This window comes from Coturnix japonica, chromosome 3 (assembly GCF_054131305.1).
Source record: "Coturnix japonica strain WE chromosome 3, WE-NBRP24, whole genome shotgun sequence".
NCBI lineage: Eukaryota > Metazoa > Chordata > Aves > Galliformes > Phasianidae > Coturnix > Coturnix japonica.
This window is the reverse complement of record NC_140665.1, coordinates 15,142,776-15,159,404: the sequence shown is the minus strand read 5'-3', so window position 1 is coordinate 15,159,404 and position 16,629 is coordinate 15,142,776. Positions and strand designations below refer to the sequence as shown.

The 16,629-nt window shown below is 38.2% G+C and overlaps 1 protein-coding gene across 20 annotated transcripts in view; it reads left to right on the top strand.

The window, feature by feature from the left end:
* PLCB4 (phospholipase C beta 4) overlaps positions 1-16,629 on the top strand; it is a 180,775-nt gene that overhangs the window by 57,264 nt on the left and 106,882 nt on the right. For 2 of the 20 annotated variants that reach the window (XM_085541073.1, XM_085541075.1), the window contains exon 3: positions 10,511-10,578. The exons of 16 other annotated variants lie outside the window; for them this stretch is intronic. The gene's annotated coding sequence lies outside the window, so the exon portion shown is untranslated. Of the gene's footprint in view, positions 1-10,510; positions 10,579-12,020; positions 12,067-16,629 lie in introns of those variants that run through there. 2 more of the 20 variants (XM_085541081.1, XM_085541077.1) reach the window with 1 other exon arrangement.

Below are 16,629 nucleotides of genomic sequence, written 5' to 3'. Positions count from 1 at the left end.
TTCATGCAAAAGGCCATAACGCGGAAGCAATAGAGCAAGGGCTCATTTAACTTCTTAAATAATTCAAATCCTATGAAACCTTTTTTCTAATACTTTGCTTCTTGTCAGACCCTTTATGTATTCTACTGAACAGCTGAGGTAAATCATTACAAGTGTGTCTCAGACACTTGACAGCTACACTTCTAGTCTACTCTAACTGAAAAACAGCAGAGAAGAAAACACCCAGTAAAATACAGAATACTACCTTGTCAGTAGTTAGTGTTATTGTTAATGTGCCCTATATGGATCCAGTCAGTCGGGGACAGTAAGCACATACGTTCATGAGCAGTTCCTCTGTGTGGAATTACACATTTGGTTACGTTCTGCATTTTCTTATGTTTTTGTTGCAAATTGGTTTGATTTATTTTTAGCTGGGAAGCATTTATGGGAGTGATAGAGAGTGAAATTATCTTTCATTCACGCAATAATGTACAAGAAAAGTGTAAGACAATGAAAATATGGTGAGGAAATAATGGAAATAGGCCAGTGGTCTGACAGATTGAAAGCCATAATGAAGAGGCTGTTGTTATTTTTGAAATATATCAGATTTGAAATCAATTATGTCTTCCTAATTAGCTGTCCTTCTAATTAAAATAGAATGTGGAATTGCAGTCTCAGAGACATGAAGTTCCAAGAGCATTTTATGGACAGGTAGAAGGCAGAGATTGCGTGAGGAAACGGGTGATGTAAGTGGATGGCACAGAGCTGCTGGTAAGGAACAGCATTGGATTGCAAATTGCTGAAGAGCAAAGGTTAGTTGGCTTAGATGCTGCCTGGATACATACTGTTATATTACGGTGAACATAGATGGGGGCACACAAGACATTTTCATTTTAAAAATTAAATGCAAGAAAATATGATTTATACATGATTGAGTTAGATGAATCAGTTGTGAAGTGCTCATTCTGTTTTGGAAGTGTGATATGATGGGTACAGATATACAAATAAAGGCAAAACTGGCCAAATATGCAGTGGATCATATAATAAGCACTGTTTTAATCCTAACTTGAAGCTGGAAGTTTTTTTGCACATCCAAGAAGGGCTGTTTTTCTTTTTCTTTTTTCCCCCTATTTGTGGTGCTTATCAATCATGCAAAGAACTATTCTGACTTCTGGGCAGAGGTGTTGTGTTCTTCCCTGGTGAAAGAAATGCAGTAATGCTTTGCTGAGACTTTTGGAAAATCTATCAAGTGTAATGGTATTTTTGTGTTATGGCATTTGATCAGGGACACTGCCAGCTGAAAATGTAGTCACACCTTTGTTGTGTATGGTCGTTCTCATGTCCTATTTTCTTCCAGCATCGAGCTTCTTATATCGAATAAAAAAACTATTCTAGTTCTGCAGGTTATTCACTTTTCTTCTATTTAAAAACAATTTCAATGAATCTCTGATCTGAGCAGCAGCTGATGCTGACTGCCTCTTCACATGTGGGTCAACTTATTCATGACCAGATACCCTGAGCCAAGAAGTTCTGTCTTTTAAGGTGTCAAGAGTGTTTCTGTTCTTTATATAGTCTTCTGTCCATCCTGTTTCTAGTTTTTACCAGTTTAGTCATTTTGATATCTTGGAAACAATGTGCTGCAACGATGAAATTTAATACTTACGTATGTTCCTTATTTTTGTATAGAAAAATAACTTGTTAACCTTTTTTTTCTTTGTCTTTTTAATGAATTATTATTATTTTAATGAAGAGATACTTCTGTAGTGACTGGAGGGAAAAGAAAAATAGGAGCTCAAGTTATAGTAGCAGATGAATTTGGGAAATATGATGAACAAGGAAGTTGCTAGACAGTTTCTGGGTCTTTTACCAGGCAGACTGTATTTCATATAACAGTTTACATGACAGATAACATTAAATAGCATATGGAAACATTCTTTGGATGAAGTCCTAGCTCTAATTAAGTCAGTGACAAAATTCACATTCATTTTGAAATCATGCATATTGGCTGATTCATAACCAATTCATTTAAAAAAAAAAAAAAAAAAAAAAAAATGCCTGGAAGAAATTCTAGCTTGCAAAAGCCAGGAATGCTGTTTCTTACTTGTGAAATCTGGAGGGAAAGAGAGAAGGAAGCAAGCACTGAAAAGTCATTGGTTTAGCCATTACTGAAAGGAGTCCTCCAAACTGCTCCATAAGCTGCTTTACTGCCGTTGCACAGCTATGATTTTACAGCTCTCATGATACAGCTCTTTTAACGCAGTAACAAATATGACCTCACCGGTTTCTTTCTGTATGTAATGTCAAATCTAACACATTGGAGATGCATGTAATGTGCCTAAAAATGAAAAACAGTTTTCTCTGTGAAAGAGTAAGAAATTTGCTTGGCTTTAAAAAGAAACCCGACTCAGCTTTATTTGTGATCCTCTTAACCCATAAGGAAACTATATTGTGCATTATTTAACGCATTTTCCCTGAAGTCATTCCATGTAGCTTTGTAATTATGTCTGCAAGGGCCAAATCCAGTCCAGATAAGATCCCTTGCATTCCACCTGCTGTTCTGGAGCGGACTGGGCTATAACATGTGTGAGCAAAGTGGTAAGATGACAACGAATAGTCAGTCACTTCAGTAATGATCATGGTGAATCCTAAGAATGTCTAAAGAAAAGCGTCTTTCTTTTGGCAAGAGTGTGTTTGTAGCTTTTAGGAGTTTAAGTTGTAAGGAAAACAGGAAAACAGTGTCTGTGTAGACTATTGTGTATGTAAGTAAAGTAAAAAACCGAAATGGCATTGTCAGACTACTTAAAGTTCAGGTGGAGACTTTGTCTCATCACAGTGATAGCAAATATACTTTGAAAATTAAATAAGTCAGGTCCCTGAGGTTGTTTTCTCTTTTTGTCTTTGTATCACTCTTGTTTTTACTTATTTGCTTTCTTGGAGCGCTGCAGAAATTCAGGATCATGTTCCACACTAATGCTCCCCTGAATGCTCCTCTGTTTTGAGGTCTGGTTTTTATTTAGCTTTCCTGTAGAGTAAATTGACTGTAGATTTTGTTCTTCTTTTTACAAATAATTACTTTTAAGCCTTGCCTTTTACCATGACAAACCTCATTGAATTGAGGTCAATCATAGGCTTAAATTATACATGAGATTGAAGGATCAAGGCTTTTCTGTATTAAAGTGTGACTTGTATACAAATTCCAAGTAATCTTTCTAGAATGAAATGATTGTATAAGGCTTTGATATGATGGCTATTCACTATATCCTCATTATTTCAATGCAGAATAATTTGGACAGATCTCTTTTATGAGATGACAGAGTACTTGGCAACTCGCTCTCTTTTTTTAAGATACCAGATAATCTTACGTAGTACTGCAATAATGTCCTTATGATATTTACTTCTATAGAGAATTGCTTGGAAAATGATAGTGCATGGCATTGATCTGTATTTTGTGGTATTTTAATGGTTACCATTTCAAAATGAAACAGGGTTAGCATAAAATTTGAGTAGTACTTAATTTATCCATGGAAATTAATTAAAGCATTTATTTGCTGAATGACAAATTGTCATTTGAGTAGTCAGCTTAGAGCTGAAATTTTGATCAAAGCTGTACTATTAAATGAAATACAAATTTTAACTGTTTGCATCATGTAGTTGAAACACTTGCATAAAGCTTTATGCTTGGCTCTCTCCCTGTTTGCAGATTTCCTTCATAAATTACAGTTCTTTGTTTCTTTAGTGTTATTTTATATGCATTTGAATATTCTCAAATACGTCAAAGTGAAAATGCTATAATATTTTAGCTCTTGATACTGAAAACGTTTAAATTAATGTTTTGAAGAAGTGACCTTCTTTCCCCTTCTGTGGTATATTTAATCTCTGCATACATTGTTATTCGTTTCTAAACAAGATCATTTGACCATAGTGTAACATCATGTATTTTTGTACGTGATCGTGATCTTACTCAATCATGAAGCTTCCATTGCTGAAACCATTACTGTTCTAATAACATAAAAACACTCAATGCTCCTTGATCACACAGAGATTCCAAAGAAAATAACTTTTAAAGTGGGAAATGTGGCAGAAAGTTTAGGGAGAGATCCAAGAGTACTACATTGTTACAGATACATCTTATACTGTGTGGTTTAAAATGGAAATAGTAATTGGACATTTGATCTCCATCCTGAAGTGCCCCTCACAGACTGCTCATCCTGGCAGTGTCTGTGCTATGGGCTTGTCTCAAAGGGAATAATTATTTCGTGTAAAAAATATATGACCTTTGGATGCTTCATCTTGCTGCTCTTGTTTAAAATAGTAGTTCCTATTTTATTTTGGGTTGAACTGATAATGAAAATTTAGCAATGATCAATTCCTTTTAGAGAATTGACTATAGATAGTCAAAATCAGCGGCCCTACTTATTTCTATAAGGTAAGTGTATGTCCAAGTGACAGATTAAAGCCATTGTACTTGTGATATGCAGAGCTGAATCCATTCAGATTAGAAGATAAGAATTTGTGAAAGAAATTTAGGTAGTGATAAGTTTGAATATGAAGTGGTATCATTGCATTCAAGGATGTAAAAGACATCAAAAGCCCTTGTTCAGAGACTGTTTCTGTATCCTGCCTAGCTCAGCATTTATTGAATAAGCTTATAATTACTACAGGCTTTCAGTATTACAGCTTACTTGAAAGTAACTTCCTGATAATAGCTGGCATTCCTCATTCCTATAGCAGATGTGTCATTTGTCCTGTGAAAATTTCAGACAGGTTTGTAAATAGAGGTGATACCTTGTAGACCTACCAATACACTGGGAAGTCCATGTCCAGCCTTACCATAAAACATGTTTTACGTGCTACTGGAGAATAAACGTGGCTGTGTTATGGTGAGGCTTTGACAGTTCAAAACAACTGTAGCCCTGGTGAACAAATGATTGCAGATTTGCTGCCTTGTGCTGAAGAAAACTGAAGGAGTCAGTAAAATATTTAAGAAATAAGTATACTAAAAAGACTGAAAGACTGTTCCTGCCACATCTTGTCTTTCAGAAGCTTTTTGTTTACTTTCTATGGCAACAGTGGACTTTTGCTTTGTCAGTATGCAAACTTTTATAATTGGGTATAGGTGTGTGTTGGCATTTTTCTTCAAATGGCGTGTAGTTTTGGAGATCTTCCACATACTTTTTAATTGTTCTGAAGTGAATGGAATATAAACTGTAAAAAGATTCAGTACAGTGCTGTAGGAAAGAGGAGGGGAGATGTGTCTATCATTTCAAGAAAGGGAATTCTCATGAGCTCCTAGAGTGAGGCTACAGAACTAACTTGTTGCTGGGCATGTTGGCTAGATGTATAGATTTACAACATGAATCTTTGCAAGGAGGCATGTGAGGGAGTTGGATGCCAAAAACAGATAGGCATGTACATCCCTAGAATCCTAGGACCCATGGAATAGAGGGGTGTGGCCTTTGTCCCACAGTATTGTGCCAGTCACTGCAGAAGAGTGGCTGTGGGAAAACACATGAGCTTCTCTCACTACCTTGGTCTTATGCAGTTTAAATTCTTACAGGGATGCAGTGATCTCTAGAGTAGGTTTGTTCAGCTAATACCAGTATCAGGCAGTTGAGACAGTGCATTTACCAGAACTATTGGCACTCAATAATAACTCTGTACTTACAGCTGCTTTTAACATGCTTCATCTGTTCACATGAAAAGCTGCACGAGGATGAATGCCCTGAGGCTACCGCTAAAGGCAATGTGAGGGGAAACAAAGCTAAAAGCAGAAGTGCCTCTATCCAGAAAGAACCCTCTCCCTGTAGCATTTAGCAGTTCCCTTCTCCACTTCAGGAACCTCTGTCTACTGGTGTCAGTGCAAGTTTCCCCACTGACTAATGTGAGTCCACGATTTTGCACTAAGCATAGAGTGGCCAAGTAATTGATTGATGAACATCTGTACACCAGAACTAATAGAAAGTTCCTTGACTCAATAGAAAAGCAGCAATTGCAAAGTACATTGTGTAACTCCTGTGTTCCTTTTATAATTCTTGTATATGTTCTGAATGGTTTAGAGGATGCTCACATCTCCATTACTAAGGTGCTTGAACATGGATAGCCAAACCCCGTACTGTCTCTGCGTGCTCATTCCAGGGTTTTTGGTTTGGTTTTTTTTCTGAGAAGTTGGGTCCTACTTGGTGCCAAATTTAGGCAGACTTCATCATGCATATTTATAAACTTGATCTGGCCAGAAGTACTTCACTGTAGTAAGAACTATCAAGGCCAGTAATCTTCAGGTAAGGAGAACAGCAGTGCTGTTTCTTGGTCTCGCCTTTCTTCATCCGACAGCGTTGTTGTGGATTTCTTACTCCAAATCATCCAGCAGTTCTTCTGTTATGGCAGAAATTACAGCTCTGCCTGGAATTCTACTGCAGTACTTCTAGTCACAAATATTGTGCCTCAGCTACAATAAACCCCCAAGTTTTAGCATACTGAGCAGTTGACTAGCTACACTAGGGACCAGAAAGATTTTTGTATTGATGGTTTCCACAGCTGTTTGATCTAAACATTATTTTTACTGTGTTCTCTTTTATAATTACTGAATGCGCTTGAGTTTGTAGAAACAAATAGAAAATGTTTGCTGTTCTAACCCTTCCTCTCTCCTTTCAGTGCCTGTTCCATGTCACATGCTGGCACTGCCATTCACTTCTGAGTAGGTGGTTATATGTGTGTCTGTGCCTCTTATACTTGTCTCTTTATTGATCCAGCTCTTCAGGAGCAAGGTTTACTGAGTGCAGCGTGAGATGCAAAGACCTCAGAGTGGGAAGCAGGGCCTCTCACCAGGCAGCCATGCATTTGCTCATCTTGGAGATATTTATTTATTTATTTGTGACTTCAGCTTTTTGTTAGGTTTAAGCAAGCAGAAGCAAAGGGAGGGTCTGTGTGCATCTGCTATCTCTACTCCATCAATAGTGAAAAGGAATTTACTGCCTATCAGTATGGTTAGTGGCTGGGGGATGGTCCGTTCTCAGGTTGAACTGTGTGGGTTCTGTTCTTTCTGATTCCCTCTGTTTGAACTCTGTGCTGGTAAGGGCATTGCAATTAGGAACAGCATGTGGCAGGGGCAGTTGTTCTCGCTGTCCTGAGTTAGATTGATTGTGCCATTTGTATGTTTGCTGTGACGATGATTTCAGAGGGGAGGGGGAAAAAGATAACTTGTACAAATGTTTTTAATAACAAAGGTTGTAACTAATCCTACGATGCTGTAATTGACATTTAGCTGTACATGACTACAGAGTAGCAAATAATTAGCATGAACATCAGTTTTCTGAAGGGTCAAAGAACCGTTCTGTGGTTTTAACTTGGTGTGGAATTTACGTGGTTGAGTCCTGGCATACACAGAATACTCAGCTGGTTGCAGTATGGCGCTCTATAAATCACACAACATGATTTAAAGCTCAGCTTCAAAAAAAAAAACAGGATAAATTAATTGTTTAATGTATATCAGGCCAGCTGTGTGGTTATGGACTCAATTATGTACTTACAAACTGAAATTTCTCCTGTATTTCCACTCTGTTATTGTTGATAAAGTTAATCATATACTTTAATTTATTACCCTGTAGCTATGTGCATAATTCCCATTTGACAGTCCATGTGACAGCTTGTTGAAATAGGCTCCAGACTGCAATTAACACCCTGTGATATGGTTAGGCCTCAGTGCCACCTCTTGTGAACTATTTATAAATGTTGCCAATTGGATGCTTATATATAACACTTTGTTTCTTTTGTATTACCTTGAGAGAAACATGATTTGTAGGAGCAGATGATCTTTCATCTGGCTAACTGGTGGGACTGGCAGACAAGCTTTTGGACACGGACTCTTTCCCAGGTCTGTGAAAAATAGGCCTGTTAACACCAATTTGATCATCTGTTTGTTCTGCCCACCGTAAGGATCTGTAGCAATAATGGTTGCTGTTCTTTCCTCAAAGAAGGCACAACTGAAGGCTACTTGTGAAGCTGGGGTAGTGGTCTCGGGGAATTAAGGTCTAATGATTATATAAAATTTCCTTTCTGTTGCTCCTCGTAGAAGCACTCCTGGGATCATTCTTCAGTGAATGGTGCCAGAAACAGTTGCATTTTTGTGCCCTAATTGCAAACAAGCATGAACTTGCTTCTTTTGGAGGGACTGCACAGGACAATCAGATTTCAAAATGGCTGCTAGAACCCTGACAAATAAAGCTTTTCTTACCCTTGGTAGGCTCACTGCATGTTGCCTGATATGGGAATCGATTTCATACAGGATCAGGTGATTTCTTTGCCATGTTTCTGTTTACAGGAAAGTTTCAGGTAAAATCTCTAATATCGCTTGGAGTTAGTGGAGTTGTTCAGCTTTGTTTTGGATCTGGAGTGTTTGTTGCTGAAGTCCACTGATAATTTCCTTATGGTGATGGTGTGATGCCATGTCTTTAAAGATCCTTAAAAATATCAGAGTTTATTACCCTTTTCCTGAGGTAAACAGGATTCATCATAAATAATTCTTCTATTTTTGACAGACCTCAGAAAATAGTGCGAAATTTTCATTTGCCCTTCTATGAAAGATTTCAGAAGTTGTTATTATCATGTAGTGTAGACTGCAGAGCATGAAGAATGTGAAGAACCCCTTGATGTGGTTGTTAAATCAGATCAAGAGTTTCTATTTGCCTGGCACTTGACTTCTCTAGGCGCTTGGTTGACAGCAAGCTGGCTGGTATTTCACTTGCATTAGACATGGGCAATCTTTGCTTATTTAAGGGCAGGGAAAAGAAGCAAGAAGTCATTTCAACTCTTCCTGCTAACGTGTTATGGTTGTCAGACACTTATCAAACTCAGCTCCTGTGGATTGTTTTGTGACTTAACATGAAGGTGGAGTTGTAAGTCTTGATTTCAGAACCGCTATTTTAAGTCATCCCCTTGAAGGTTAGATTCTTCTCTTATCTCACAGCCCCATCTACTGTTGGTGCACTTTGTTATATTCAGTCTCCCCTGCCCAACTCCAGGTTTGTTTATTAAAATTCACTCACACAGCTAAAAGCTGCTTTTTCCCTTAGTGCACACTTTCTTTCTGGGCCTTCCTTTTGTCCTCACTGGTCTCCCACAAGTCTCTTTGCCACTTTACTCTTCCTTATGAGTGAGTACTGTGAGTACCATCATGACACATCTCTGACTAACAGTTTTAGGTGTTAATTAGATCTGTAAGTTGGATCACTTAGGGTCACAGACAAGATTGGTGCATGAGGAGAATGTTTCATGCATTTTGCTTAAAGTCTGTTGGAAAAAGCCTCTCAGCTGTGTGCACATCTTATTTTTATTCCAGATTCTTATTGTGTCATGTTCCTGTTCTTTTGTATTGATAAATGTCTTGTCTTGATAAAATGCAGTCTTACTTCACTCATTCCAATTTGAAATGATTTCACAGATTGGATTGTTACTTTGATGATATCATTGTTCCATTTGCTTCTTTTCTTGGCTTCTTGGACACTGAACACCAACTGCCCTTTTGTACTTTCAAGGCTCTTTGGTTCCCTGGAGCCTTCACCTCTGCTCAGTTTTGCTACATAATAAGATACATGTCTTCACTCCTGAATAGTCCAGGACCCAACCCTTCTTTGCTTACTTTTTGCATTCTCAACTCAAGACCTCTTGCAGAAAAAGATGCTATCATAACATTTGGCAACCTGCATCATTATCCTTCATCAGTTTCTCATAGAAAATCTCTTTTCTATAAACAAATCACTGTTTCAAAGCTGCAACCAATGTTATCAATTTAGTTATGTGTGCCTCTGGCAACTTTTCCCATGAGATGATTAGGTCACGGAATATCTTTGGCTCTGTTCCATTACAGTGCTACACAAAATAATGTGTAGCCTATGACTGCAGTTCCAACATGGTGTGGAAATACAGATGATATATTAATATGCTCTTTATAAATATTTTAGTTGCAAGAGCTTGTGGGTGAAGCCTGACTGTGGCAAGCAGGATGGTTAGCAATATGGAAATGGATGTGCAGAAAGATCATGGTCTTAATTCTGTAATGCATCTCTTGTTCATGCTGTACTCAACTCTGTGTTACTGAGGCTTCCACTTCTGTAGGGAAATCTTACCAACTTTGTTGCTCATCTGAGGAACACATGAAACACAAACAATTAAAATCATCTAGCATTTATTCTGGGAAGCTGTAAATGTGACAGCACTGTTCAGCTGCTCCTTTGTGATGATTGTTAATCATTCAAGATGCTTTATGAATGTTAAAAAACTGTCCTGGCACAGTGCAGTGGAGAATGGCATACTTCATCCCGAACTTCCAGCACTAAGAGCCATAACTTATCTTTTTCTATGCAAAGATGCATAGCAAAAATTTTCCCATGAAAGATATGTGTCGTAACTGAATCCCGTTCGTGTTTATCTTGATACTGTGTGTGGACTGTGTGGTGGAGTGTTTTTGCCAATAGTGAGATTTAGCTGAGGACAGAATACTTAATACTGAACTTCTTTTTGTTTTGTTGCTTCACAGAAGGAAGTGTTTCTCAGCACATCAGCCTAATTAGACCACTCTCTTTCCATCCAGTGCAGAACTGCTTTGTAAGTTACTTGTTTGTAAACTAGAAATTGGAAGATAAGCAGAATTCGCAAAAGTGGTGCTAATGGCCCCCTTGTGCTCCTCCTCCCTTTCCTCCATCTCTTTCTCCCCTCCCCCTCTGTCTCTGAGTTTAAGCTGTTGCTATATCTCTTAATTTGCTGTAGATTTATTGGTGTATGACCTGGTTTCAATGCATTGTCCAATAATTACTAAACTGAAACTGATTGACAGTATGAGAGAACAATGTGTAATGTGTATCTGTTTGTCATGGCAGCTCATTCCTATAGTCTCTAATTAATTTATTAAATATTCCTGGAGAAGTTAGGATGATGATCGGCGATAAACTGCCTAACAGTCACTATGGAATGGCCAGTCGTCTTAAATGCTCTGATCTTCTGGATCAGCATCACCACGGATGATGGTTGCCAAAGCAAATCTCGTGGTGAGCACTGGAAAAAAAATAAAAATTGAATCTTTTCCTCTACCATCATTACTTTGCAGAAAAGTCCATGCATACCCAGCAATGAGGGGAAAATAAAAGTAACTACTTGGTACAGTCATTACTATGACTTGCCTTTTTCATCCATAAAAATGTTTCAACTCTGGGCCGAACGACTCAGTGCTCTCTAATCTCATTTTCCCAGCACTATATTCTCTGTGGATACACCAAGTGGTATTGCTCTATTTTTTTTTCTCTTTGGCATAACATATGAGGCAACTATTACTGTTAATGCCTAAACTGAATCTGTTTGTGTTACTGTTAAGGTTTAAATCAGTGATTAGAATAGCTGAAAAAATGGCCTTTTTTTTCTTCCTGGAAATACAGATAATGCCAGGCAGGGCTCACTATTACTAATATAAGCTTCAGAAATTGTGGGTGGATGTTGTTTTCCCAAGGGGTGAAATAGATGACAGTAGCATGGCAAATGACAAACAGCAACATAAGTCTCTTTTGGCATTCAAATGAGCTAAAGAGAATACATGCTGTTCAGAAATCAAGTGGGTAAGGAAGTACTGGGCTTTGGTAGAGCAGGGTCCAGGCTCAGTTCAGAAAGCATTTGTATTGTTGCTGAGCTGCAGGGGTTGTTTGGTGCATACGGATGCCTGTGTGCGTGTATTTTCTAAAATGAAAATGTGCCCCTAATGATTTAAACTTTCAAATACCAAACATAATTAGGTTACATTTGGGCTTACTTTTAAATTGCAGTGCTTCATGAGTATAAATAAGTATTTATTTAAAAGTAAACAAAACGAGCCATAGCATCTGAGTCCAATGCTAGATCTTTAACATGATTCTGTGGCCTGTGAAGGTTCATCTTAATGAACTGCATTTACGTTCTGTATAAAGCTTAATGATTGTCCTTGCTGGCTTTCAGTTTTTTATGCGAGTCAGAAGCCTGTATGAAACTTTCTCAGAATCAGGTGGTTGTTTTTTTTTTAACAGCAAGACTGAAAGTGTGAAAACCTGCACGTGAGACTCTCTCAATACAGTAGGTATTAGTTTATTCTTTTAAGCTGCACAAGAGCACACAGTGGCTGAGATCTGTTTAGTTCAGCAGTTTGCTGAAAATACTGGGAATGAGGGCTTGCATTCAATAAGGATTTTTTTATTTTTTTTTAAATATGGAGTTAAAAACATCTCATTCCAGCTGTTCCTTTGTCTCATCCTTGTATGATCAAATGGCATTGTGGCTTTACAACAATTAACAAACTCCTTGCTTTGAATATACCCTTGGTGCTTCAGTGTGAGTTGCCTAGCAATGTCTGTCTGCTGATACAGCTGGAGCTTTCGTCTAGGAAGGATATGTATGTCACCTTTCTGTCTGAGGTTACCTTTCTGGGTCCTTAATCTCCTTAATAAATGCTTAGAACTTCAGTAGTCTTTTGTGAATTTCTTTTTCTCCCCGTAAATTTCTCTTCGTTATAGTTAATTATTCAGAGTCCAGAATGAGGCATTTTATTGTGGTCAGGATGAGTAACAAAAGGAACAAAGGCATGCAGTTTGTAACAAAAGCATGAGTACTCCCTTTGTGAAATCTAACATCAGTTGCTACAAAAAAACAAACCAAAACAAAAAGCCACCTTGCCTTTTCTTTCTGTTTATCAGGTATATCATAACTTGATGTTCTCTGCTATTGGCAGTGTTTTGTATTCTGTTTGCTGAGCTGCTGAAGTCTAAATGTTTCATAAAAGCCTCGTAGGGAGAAGGAAGAAAGAAACAAGCGATTTCTCGTTCATGCTGCAGGGATATTAAGGTCTCACAACTTACTATTGAAGGTGGAAGATGGGGAAAAGGAAGGTGGGCCAGATTTGCAGAATTAGGCAAAAGATAAAAGAAAAACATAAGCAAATCACAAGCAACAATTTACTGCTATAGTTCTAATCTAATTTACTGAGCCATTCTTCTAGCTGGAAGTTTTTTCATTCTCATGTCCCACTGTGGTTTGATGGTTTTGAGACCACCATAAAAATGAAATGAAGCTTGGCAGAAAGGATACAGGGGGAGATATAGGCTGTAATCCCACTGCCGTCCCTCCTTGGGCACCTGTGCCTGGATTGCAAGGGTGGAAATTTAGTCAGAACTAGCAGATTATGTATGTTAGCATGGTTTCACCACACCATTCTTGATACAAGCCAGGATGCTGTTGGCCCTCTTGGCCACCTGGGCACACTGCTGGCTCGTATTCAGCTGACAGTCCATCAGCATCATATCATGGTTTGACTTGGAAGGGACCTTTAAGATCATCTACTTTCAACTCCCTGCTATAGGCAGTGACATCTCCCTCTAGACCAGGTTGTTCACAGTCCCATCCAGCCTGGCCCTGAACATCTCCAGGGAGGGGCATCTACAGCCTCTGGGCAACCTGTGCCAGTCAAATGTATACATCTAATCGTAACCCTATATGTGCTGCTCAGGGCTTGTTTGATGATTAACTGGGAATTTCATGTGGGCAAGTACTACCAATGATTATATCCCACCATTCAAAGACCTGGGATCAAAGCTTCCATAATGTGTCAGATTGCTTTCACATAAAACAGCAATGCTCCTATTCAGGGCAATGCTTTAAATTGCTTACAAATTGATGTGGGCCTGTCTATTCAGAGTGAGTCTCTAGTGTCTTACCTACCTGCTTACTTATTAACAAATGAACTCATAAGTTCTGAGATTTAAAACATGAATATTAAATTAAAGGTATCCATATGACTATCAAGTTAAGCTAGTTCTGTCTAGCACACATTTCCAGATTTCTGAGATAAAAAGAAGAAAAGCAAACAAAACAAACAAAAAACCTTAAACATGCACAGACTTGATAGAGTACCTTGGGTGTTATTACCAAATGGTGGTGTTACCAGAGTTAGTGAGCCTATTAACAACTTGGTCATGAGATATTTCTCTTTTACTGTATTGCTATAGTACCTGAAAATCAGCAGTATAAGAGAGCCCTATGACTTCATTGGGTTTGAAAGTAGACAAATACACTTCAGATACACTGCCTAGAACTGAAATAAACTGTGACTGGGGAAGCACTTGTAAGAGTTAAAGTTGGGAAGGTCAGATCTAAGGAATTAAGGGTGTGTTTTTCTGGGAATGTTTAAGTACTTGCAGCTGTAAGTGGAGGGACCTCATTTTAGGCATGAATCCTGTAATTCTTTGTATGCATCTTTGAGCTGATAACAATGAATGAAACAAATAGAAATATACTAGTTTGGGGGTTTTCTGCTTGTTTTCTTTTGCCATTCTGTCTTTCCTTTCACACCTCACAGAAATATTTTATGGCTTTATATGATTTATATTTTGTTATCACTGGAAATTGATGAGTGATTTATTTGCATTCAAGGAAGTAAACTTGGGTGCAGTATAACACTTGCAACTATCCATGTTTCAAATCTCTTTTTAAAGACTATTTTCCATGTTTTTGTCTATAATAAGTTCATTTATTTCAGTATAATGTACTGCTTGCACACATACAAATACATATGTTCTTTGTAGAAAAAAATTATGTATGTGGCTTCTTGCCAAGAAAACAATTTTTCTGGCTGTTTTCCTGCATATGTCTTGCTCTGCCGATTTGACTCGGCACAAAACACATTTGCAGAGGATCTGTTTGCTAGGTAAAAAATCTGAGTAACTGCAGTGACCCTGTGCTGGGAATGTTAGTTGTGGGGGCTGGCTATGTTTGCAGAGAGCCAACATGACCCATCTGGTTGCACTCCATTTAGTAAAGGCAGATCCCTGATGATCCCTCCAAAGTGAATACTAATAAAGATTTTTAGAAAAGTCTCTTTGCTCTACCCTGCCCTCTGCTTGTAACAGGGTAATGCTTTGCATATATATGTAATGGATTTTCAGGAGTTTGATCTCCCAGTTTATATCATCATCTAACCTTCAATGCAGACTCATCTGCATCGGTTTTTATTTTGTTTGATTTTTCAGCATGCACTGTACTTTAGAAGTAACTCTGAATCTTGTCTTGGTCTCAACTAGAAAAACAGTTCAACCTGTGTATGCTGTGATTGTTAGGAATGAAAGCTTTATCTCATAGTGGCAACAGGAGTTGTAACTCTTCAACTGTGCTCAGTGGGGAAAATGTACAGCCAAAAAATGAGATATAAGATCTTTTGTTGGACTACTTTTGAGTTTATCTGGGATGACAGAGCCTATTTCAGTCCAACAGTCATTCTAAGGTTTCCATGGAGATTAATGATGTCAGAGAAGAGCAAGACCTGAGTGCAGTTTGCTAAAAAGCGAGGCTGTATTATGTTATAGCCGAGAAGTGTTGTCTTACTGCATTTTTATGAGCTTATGGAACAGTAAAGCACATTTTCTTGCTGGATTGCAATTTGGTTTTGATTTGTGTTGACTCTCAGCTGAAGTAATGCTTCTACAGTGTGCTTGTTTTCCTTCAGTTCTCAGTGCTGTATGTGATGATTTCAGACTCTGGGATTGTACCATCTTCTATACCATCTATTTTAGCTTTCATTGCTGTTTTCTTTGTGTGCAATATTTTGTTTATTACCATGTTACCTTACTGAACTGCAGGCATTTTCTGCCTGCACTGAGTTACCTTGTACTAAGCGTGATGTTGAGGTTTCCCTGTGAGTATATTTGCAACTTAGAGGCATCAAAATTAAGAGTAGCTATAGACCTGAGTTGTCTGATGTTTTGGAGTTCAGGTACTTTTTATGTCTGAGTTCAGTAGAGAAGAACTTTCTTGCCTTCTTCCACCCAGGCCAGTTTCTAAATTCCTGAAATGCAGAGCTTACACAGCAAGAGAATGGTCTGCTCTCACATGGACCAACTGACAGCTCCTCCTGAAAGATCGGGACCTGTTAATACATTCCACATGCTCTCTGTCCCAGTTTTTCAAATTGATTATTTTGAAAAGCTAAGTAAGCCTATCTTTATTTTGCAGGAAATGTTTGGTGCTATTAGGCAGCAGTGCTGTTGAAAAGAATAAAACTGGAACAGCTTTTGATAATGTCCACTGAGAAATGGCCATTTGCTGTACAAGTTATATGAACAGAACTCTTTGTTCTCACTGGGTGCTGAGCACTTGGAAATTCAGGCACTTCACTCATGAACCTAAAAATGAGTGAGATTCCCTTGAAGTCTTAAGTTCTGAGCAACTTTGAAAGTCTGACCCCAAATGTGTAGTATGAATGCATGCCATATGGCTGTTGGTATAGTAATGTAGTTGTATCTGGCCGTTAATGAGAGTGTTAAAGACTCTCATTAACAGTTAAAGACTGTTTATTACTTGACTTGAAAAAGGGAAAAACCTCTTCTGAGATAAAACTCCATTGTGTTTTTGTGGGTCTGGTCATAGCAGGTACACAAGTTTAATACTTAGATAGCAGGAGCTAGCACAGTGTGGGATGTGAAGCCTGGGTGAAGCAGCTACAGACTGTATAGTCTTATTTCCTCTGAGAGATTAAGATTTAATGGAATGTTCTGCAATCCATAGCAGTATTGAAGCATGTTTGTGCTTGGTAAATGGATGGAAGAGGTGTGGAGTAGAGAAAAGCTGTGGAGACTATTTTCAAGTACATTC